We start from the raw sequence: 8,481 nt of genomic DNA, 5'->3' as shown, positions 1-8,481 counted from the left end.
CAAAGGACATAGCTAGCAAGATCAATAGAAAGTCCACGGATTGGGAGAAGATCTTCACTAGCCATACAACGGACAAGGGTCTCATATCTAAAATATACCTGGAACTCAAAAAATTAAATCCCCCAACAACAAATCTTCAAAGAAACAATGGGCCAATAAATAAGTGGGCTAAACACTTACAGAGAAACTTCTCTGAAGAGGAAGGAAGGATGACCAACAGACACATGAAGAAATGCTCAACCTCTCTAGCCATAAAAGAAATGCAAATCAAAACAACATTAAGATACCACCTCACTCCAGTTAGAATGTCTATAATCAAGAACTGTAATAACAACAGATGATGGAGGCGATGTGGACTGTAGGGAACCTTACTGCATTTTTGATGGGAGTGTAAACTTGTCCAACCGTTTTGGAAAGCAATATGGAGGTTGCTCAAAAGACTCCACATAGAGCTCCCCTATGACCCAGCAATCCCACTTTTGGGCATTTACCCACATGTTCACAAACAAGACCACTCTAAAGCTACCAGCATGATGACGTTTATTGCAGCATTACTTACCATAGCTAAGATATGGAACCAACCCAGACGCCCCTCAGTAGATGAATGGATCAAGAAAATATAGTATCCATACACAATGGAATTCTATGCCTCCATCAGAAATAATGAGATTACCCCATTTGTTAGGAAATGGAAAGACTTGGAAAAAAATTGTATTAAGTGAAGTAAGTCAGGCCCAAAGAACTTGGGTCCCATGGTTTCCCTTATTTGCAATAACTAGTATATGTCTGTGTCAAGCAGAAAAGGTCAGATAAATTGATATTAGGGAAATGAACCCTAAGATCTTAATTCAAATGTTTTTTTCTTTATGAGATTGTTTCTAACACATTTATAAGATTATTTCTTTGTTGCTTTGTATGTCTCTCCACCATGGTATAACCCCTGTATTGATGTAGGTATAATTTGTGGAGGGTAAGGGAAAATACAAATCATTTAACTAGGGATACAGGTGGACCCATTGCAACAATGAGATGTACAAGGTGTTATGTTGTAAAACAAACTTTACAACTTTGGTGGGGGTGTGTGGAGGATTTCATGGGGGGGTGGGGGGAGGATGGAAAGGGATGGGAAGGGGAAACAAAGGAGGAGGCTACAATGCTTGATAAGAAATGTACTCATTATCTTCCCCATGTAATTGTAACCCCTCTGTACGGTATTTTCACAATAAAAATAAATAAATAAATAAAGTAAAAAAATAAAAATAAAAAAATGTAAGTGTGCTGTGGATAAGACTTCCCTGGTAACTTGTTATTTTAGCTAGTAACTGTAATTGTAACTCTGTAACCCTGTCACTGTGTAACTCTGCTTTTGCTGTTTTCTGTGCAATGGGAGCCCTAACCCAGTGGAACCCTCACCACCCTTTGTTCTATTCTCCTGCTTCCCACCAGAAAATCCTTGGTGGAAATTTAAACTTAAGGTGCTCATTTCTTGTAACAATCATTGGCTAAATACAATACCCAGCCTCCCCTTTCTCCACCCTAGCCCAAAAGACTTAAAAGCCCATATGGGCTGGCACTCGGGCCATTTTCTGGGATCTCAACTCCAGGTGCGGTCCTGGCACATCAGCACTATAAAATCTTTTACATTTTCATGGCAGACTGAGTGGTCTCACTGCCCCTCCCCACTACACTGTTAGTGAATTTGGCTTACAGATGACATAGGTGTGTTTCATCTACCTTGCATAATATTTTAAAAATTGAAATATCTGGACCATTGAAAAATCAGATTTTTAAAAAAATATAAAATTCTAGGGCTTTGGGCGTTTGCTGAAGAATCAGAAATAATATAAGATTGAGTTCATGGAATACTTTTTCTTTTTGGTCAGTCATGGGGCTTGAACTCAGGGCCTGGGCACTGTCCCAGGGGTCTACTGCTAAAGGCTAATATTCTAACACTTTGAGCCACAGTTCTATTTTTGAATTCACAGATTTTTTTAATTGAGGTTATCATTTGAAACTGGATAAAGTTTCCTTATCATGACAGGGAACATTTATCGTTTAGTTTACTACAGTTCTTACTATCTTGTATCTTATTATGTCACATAAAAATGGTTAAGTGACTTACTTCTACAGGTAGAATTATGATCCAGGACTGATTACAGCAAAGAATGACTGATTGAAAAGAAGTGTAAAACCAGAGTTAATGATGGAAGGAAATGTAAGAGTGAGTTTCTTTTCCTTAATTCCTTTTACCTTGTTTTACTCAAAGCATTGATTTTTTTTCACCAGCTGACAATGACTTTTAAATACTATAGGTAATGACATTATAAAATGTATTTAGATTTGAGTTTTACCTCTAGCTTCTGTGGATGCATCTGCTCTCTAGAAAATAGTCACCAAATTTTGTTCCTCTGAAACTTTGTTTTTCAAGCTGGAATGTAAAGTTTCCCCCTTTCCTCCAAGGAATGGTGAAGCATTGGAAGACTTAGAAGGCTTCCTTAATTTTCATGAAACAATTTAATATTTTGAATTATAAGATTTTAAAACTTCCAGTTGATTTGGAGAATTTCCAAAGTGACCTATTTGCAATTAATTGTCTTTGCCTTTGCCTTGTTGCAAGTAATTACTAAAAGAGGCAGCTTTTCATTTTAATATGTGTATTTCAAACTTCAGTGTTCATACTAGTATTCATGATAGTATTTTAGGTCATGCATGGTGGATCTATGTGTCATCTTTCTTTTTGTCTATCTATTAATCTCTCTATTCATCTATCTATCTTCTCATTAAATAATTCTGCAAATACTTGGAGTTAGTTTAATGGAATTTATTTATTTATTTATTCAACTAAATATCATAAGGATTGGCCAGGGGGCAGAATGCAGAATAAATACAGTATGTATATTTTCTATTTTCTTAAGATGGGGGATGAACTGATAACACAGTAGCCATCAATTATTGAGTGTTAATATGTGCAAGAGTATATGCTAAGAATGTGTACCACTTACTTTGCTTAATACACAGAACTATATGATAGCTATAGCATTTGTTTTGTTGAGGAGTTAAGATTTAGAAAGTAAATGCCTTACTCAGTGTCAATCAAGATTTAAATCTCCCTCTTTGATCAAAAGGTTAAAATTATTTGTCATGAGAAATGGTAGAAAGGACAAGAAGGAAGGAAGAAAATTTGTCTTTCAGACATACAAACATATTTGTTTCACAATATTGTCTAACATTTTATAACTTCAATGAGACTTTGTTTCAGAGAATTATATTTGCCTATTACTTTAATCATCAAGAAAACCTCTGTTTTTCCATATTATAAGGGTCTGCACATTTTTCTCTATAGTCAACCTCTTAAAATGGCTTTCACATTTAGCTGACAATCTTCTTACTTGACCATTTTACATGCTGTTACTTCTTCAGGAAATGTTATATTAAAAGCTTATTAAAAGCCCAGGATTTTTATGTGATTCTGTGAAGGCTTAAATATTTCAAGGCTCAGTTTCATTTCAATAAATTTGGTCTATTATTCTGACATTTGAAAAGTTCTGCAAGTGTTTAGATAATTGACTTCTTGCCATTGTTCTCTGGATAGAATTTCTGTGATTAATTTCCATACAGTTTTCCAAAATTTAGGTTAATTTAATTTTTCTTGGGAATAAATAGAAGAATAATATTTTTGAGGGAAGAAAACTCTAATTGTGTGATGTGAAAGGCAAGTCTTAGTAATACTAATTATAAGCAATGATAAAAATGATATGTCTTTATTATTTAATTGCTATACTTTATAGTTGTAGAGTAAGAGTGACTTTGAACCTGGGAAGACTTCTAATAGAGAAATCAAAATTCTTGCCTTTAGTCTTTGAATGTCTATACCTCTTTGTTGTTGGCAAATCTAAAACCTTTATTGGATAGCTTGTTTTGGCTTGGTTAATTTGACAATAATACCCTTTAGCATGTGTTTTATCAGTTAGGAATTTTTTTAAGAGAGGACTTACAATAGAGAGGGCAAAACAGTTAACCATTTTGTTTTTGATGTTTGGGACCAATGCTTATAGCTAGAAGATTCAGAAAGTAACACTAGGCCATGGTGTAGAGATTTGAGAACAGGAAAGAGGAAAATAAAAATGCTAAAGAAGATAAGATAGAACTGTGAAAGGTAAAATTAATTAGCAATCATTAATCAGAATAATTAATAAGAATCACTAATCAGAATCCACAAACCATTTGGGTCCTGTTTACTAAGTGTGTGTCTACATGTACAATTACTTTTCAAGACTACTGCTCAATAGCAACTCACCTGGGCATTTTCATTTCACCTTTCTACACATTATACTTTGCTTTAACACACTTTTTTTGAATTTAAGTATGATAGCAATGTGTTTGAAGAATGTGTCTAGGATTTCAGTCATTTGTTTTGAAATAGAGGAGAAGCATGGAGAAAAGAAAGAAAACAATGAAAAGAATGTGAATGTATTTCATCCCTAGGCAATGGAGGCACCAACATGACGACTCCAGAGCAAAAATAAGGATCTCATGGGATGTGTAATTGATAGCAACATAGGGCAGATACAAACTAATATTTGTTTTGCATCTTCGAGGTGCCAGGAACTATGTTGAATTTTATAGAAATAGTACACTTTGACCACTGTCCTTATGTTAATATAAGACAGACAATGGCTAAGAAATTAAAGCATTTTAAATATTCCACAAGGAAATCAGATCGTGCTCAGGAAATATAGACAAAGGATATTTAATCTACTCTAAGGAGTCTGGGAAGTGTCAGAGGTGATGAATACTAGTCAATCAAAGTTACAGAGCTGTGAGGAAAAGGATGATTCAAGCCAATGTAGAATTTACACCCATAAAGGAGAAAGGTAAAAAGAAGCAGAAATACATACAGATATGTCAAGAGTTGTTGAGAAAGCGAATAGGCACAATGACTTGACAGAGGAGAGGCTCTGTTTGCTAGAACCCTCTTAGGAAGTGAAACATGGAATGAAACCCAAAGGAAAAAGAAGAAAATAGCCATGAAAAAGACAGGATGTGAGGAGATTCTGATGGGGAAGGCAAGACAGAAGTCCTGGTCTGAGTTCCTGACATGGCAGGTTAGCAAGCATAGTGAGATGATATTAACAAGGTAGGGAGGAACCAGAATCCACAAGGACGAAGTTTGACTTGTCAGTGTATGCAGAAACCTCACAATGATCCTGAAAAATTAGGAATCTGAAACTGTGAAAAAATCAAATAGTTTCTGTATGTTCTGAACACTATGACAGAAGCAGTTCTGGACATAGATCCAAAAACCCACACTGTTGGAAGGGCATTTGTGAGTGAATTGTTAAGGCTAATGATTGATGACAAAGAGTCCTGAGAGCAACATTCAAAAAGAATCTTGAATCTTGACACTATTCAAAAAGAAATGTACTTATTGCCTGACATATGTAGCTATAACCCCTCTAAATATCACCTTTACAATAAATAACTATATATATGTGTGTATATATATATATATATATATGAATTTGAACTTTACAAAATGTCTATTATGTAAAGGGGCTTGAACTCAGGGCCTAGGTGCTATTCTGAACTTTTTGGTTAGTGCTCTACCACTTGAAGCACTGCTCCACTAATAGCTTTTTGTTTTGATAATTAATTGGAGAGAAGTTTCCTGCTCAGGTTGGCTTTGAACCATAACCCTCAGATCTCAGCCTCCCGAGTCGCTAGGATTATAGGCATGAGCCACTGGAGCCTGGTTGACTAATATATATTAAGAAATTTGTTTTGAGGATTTGGCTAATGTGGTTTTGGGAAGTGTCAAATTTAAATATGTTGTAAGGTAAACAAATAGTATACTCAACCAACAGGAATTTTGTTGCAGTATTTTGGTTTTTGGTTGTTTAAGCAAGGGTCTCAAACAGTACACATCCTGGTCTAGCCTCAAACTGGAATGGTTACTCTTAAATGTTTTGAATCCCTTTTACTCGGATTGAATGCTACAGGAAGAACAAACTGTATAAAATAACAGCTCCTTCACAGAGGTGATATTTCCAAATACTCTATATTTAAAGGAGAAAAAAGACATTTCTGAGACTGAGTAATGTTCCCATATGTTATAAATGCAAATGAAATCCACTCTTCCCGTCTTTATTCTTTCTTTGCACTTTATCATTTGTTTCCTGTTCAATTTAAATGTTGTGGGAGCTCCCCAAAATTATGTTGTATCCTTTATTGGTGTTGGCAGTGAAGTAGGTAGTGACAGGTAGTGCCCGTCTTCATTGGCACAAAAGGGTATATTCTACTGGGCTCCTTGGAAGAATGATTGACAGGGAATGGGGTCATGGCCAATGGTAGCTTGTAACTATAGATTTGATTTTTACACTTATTCCCATCATAGTTGCCTCACTTTTCTCCATTGCATTCTTGAAGAACTCGATACGAAATTTCCAATGATCATTCTCCAGTCTTTGAAGACAGAAAAATGGTGCAAATCATCAGATAGGAGAAAGGAGTTTGAAATGAAAACATAGTCTCGTCATTGTGGTGAACGCCGTCTGTTCATTGGTGATCTGGGCAAAGTGAAGGAGTCCTGGCGACCTGACAGCTGCCTGGCATATTTCTGAATGAGTGAGGAAATTTTTCCAGTTCATCTGTGGAAAATTTGGTCCGACATTACAGCATTAGGCTACCCATCTGCAGCTTGCAATTGGTACAGACAAGAGAATCACTATTACTTTGTGGAGACAAGCCACAGATCTGGAACGAGGCCGACTGGCATGTCTATGAAGAGCTAGCAGTGTTGAGGTTTAGTCTATTGTTGCAAGGCTTTCTTGCCAAGGGAGAGTGAGTGTATGACTGTCTGGGCCCTAGTCACAGGCGTTATCTTTGAATGGAGAAAAAGCATGGTCTGGGCCGGGAAGCCCTAACTTTATGAAGTCTGCTGTTTCACATTCCCTTGCTTGTTGTCTGTGTCCCTCCTGATGGACTAGGGTCTTTCCCCTCTGAAGGCCATTTGTTATTCCAGTTGGATGCTTCTGTTTTGATGCTGATATCAGTTTATGGGTTATTATATCCATTTGCAAATCATGACTCAAAAGAGAAAACTCTGGGATGCAAAACACTCCATATGCCCATAAATCACAAACTGAATGAAAGTTGGCAACACGAAAGTGATTGTGTTCAGAGTTTGAAAGCCTCAGTCAGCCAACCTCTATTGAAACTCTGGTGTTGTGTGCTGTAGTACTTGGAGGACATAGAACATAGAAAATAAAGAAACAGAAATAAATTAAAAACAGAACTATAGAAGAGTAAATGTGGGAAGGAATTTAAGAATTTGTGCAGTCCACATGGCCATCTGAAAAAGATGACTGATTACTTGCCATGGGCTTATATTTTAAAAGGGAAGAGAGAAAGACAAAGGCAGAGAGTAGAAAGGAGAGGGAGAAAGGAGAGGCTCTCTCTCTCTCTCTCTCTCTCTCTCTCTCTCACACACACACACAGAATGATGGCCTAAATTGAATATTAGACTGTGGCCCTCACACTTAATTTTTTGTAAGGAGGTATCTGAATTGTTGCTTCAAAAACAGTTATGCTATTACTAATATTAATGAATAATAACAAAATTAGTTAAAATTTATTGAGCTCTTACTAATTCTTACTTTCCTTACAAGCATTGTATCACTGATCCTTGAATACTCTCTGAAGTTTTTATTTTTAATTTTAATTTTTTGTCGGTGTGGGGCTTGAACTCTGGGCTTGGGAGCTGTCCCTGTGCTCTTCAGCTCAAGGCGAGCACTCTACCACTTGAGCTACAGTGCCACTTCCAGTTATCTAATGGTTTATTGGAGATAAGAGTCTCATGGACTTTCCTGCCCGGACTGACTTTGAACAGAGATCCTCAGATCTCAGCCTCCTAAGTAGCTAGGATTACAGGTGAGCCACTGGCACACAGCTGAAGTTTTTAATTCTCTATTATCACCCATGACAAAGGTATGCAAAGTCTGGGGTTCATCTAGATTTCATGACTTGTTAAAGATCAGAGAGCAATGCAGAGCCAAGCTTTTACGCCAGGTGCAGATCTTCAGCTCTGCATACATGGGAAGGAAAAGCAGATAAAGAATCATGTAAATGAAATCAAGTGCCTTTTACCAGTACTTGTAGGATGTTTAATTTAAGAAAATATGGTTTTTCCTTTGGTGTCTCAATTAATTCACTTTAAAAAACAAAAACGTTTTCTGTCAGTGCAAAGGTAGATGGGATGAATGTATAACATAAAACTGTTTCAAAAATGGTTAAAATGATCCTTCATGTAGTCAATAAATAGTGTGTGTCTCCATTTGTGTTCTACATTTTGCTGGTGCAATGTTAAGAGTGCAATATGGTTGAGACCATTACAGCTCAGCCTATCATGGGAAGGGGCAAGACCTCAATTATACTGCTAATAAGGTATCCTCAGCAAATCAAGAAAAGCAGAAACAAGAAGCT

This window comes from Dipodomys ordii, unplaced genomic scaffold (assembly GCF_000151885.1).
Source record: "Dipodomys ordii isolate 6190 unplaced genomic scaffold, Dord_2.0 Scaffold53, whole genome shotgun sequence".
NCBI classification, from domain to species: Eukaryota; Metazoa; Chordata; class Mammalia; order Rodentia; family Heteromyidae; genus Dipodomys; species Dipodomys ordii.
Note: the sequence above shows the minus strand (reverse complement) of the source record.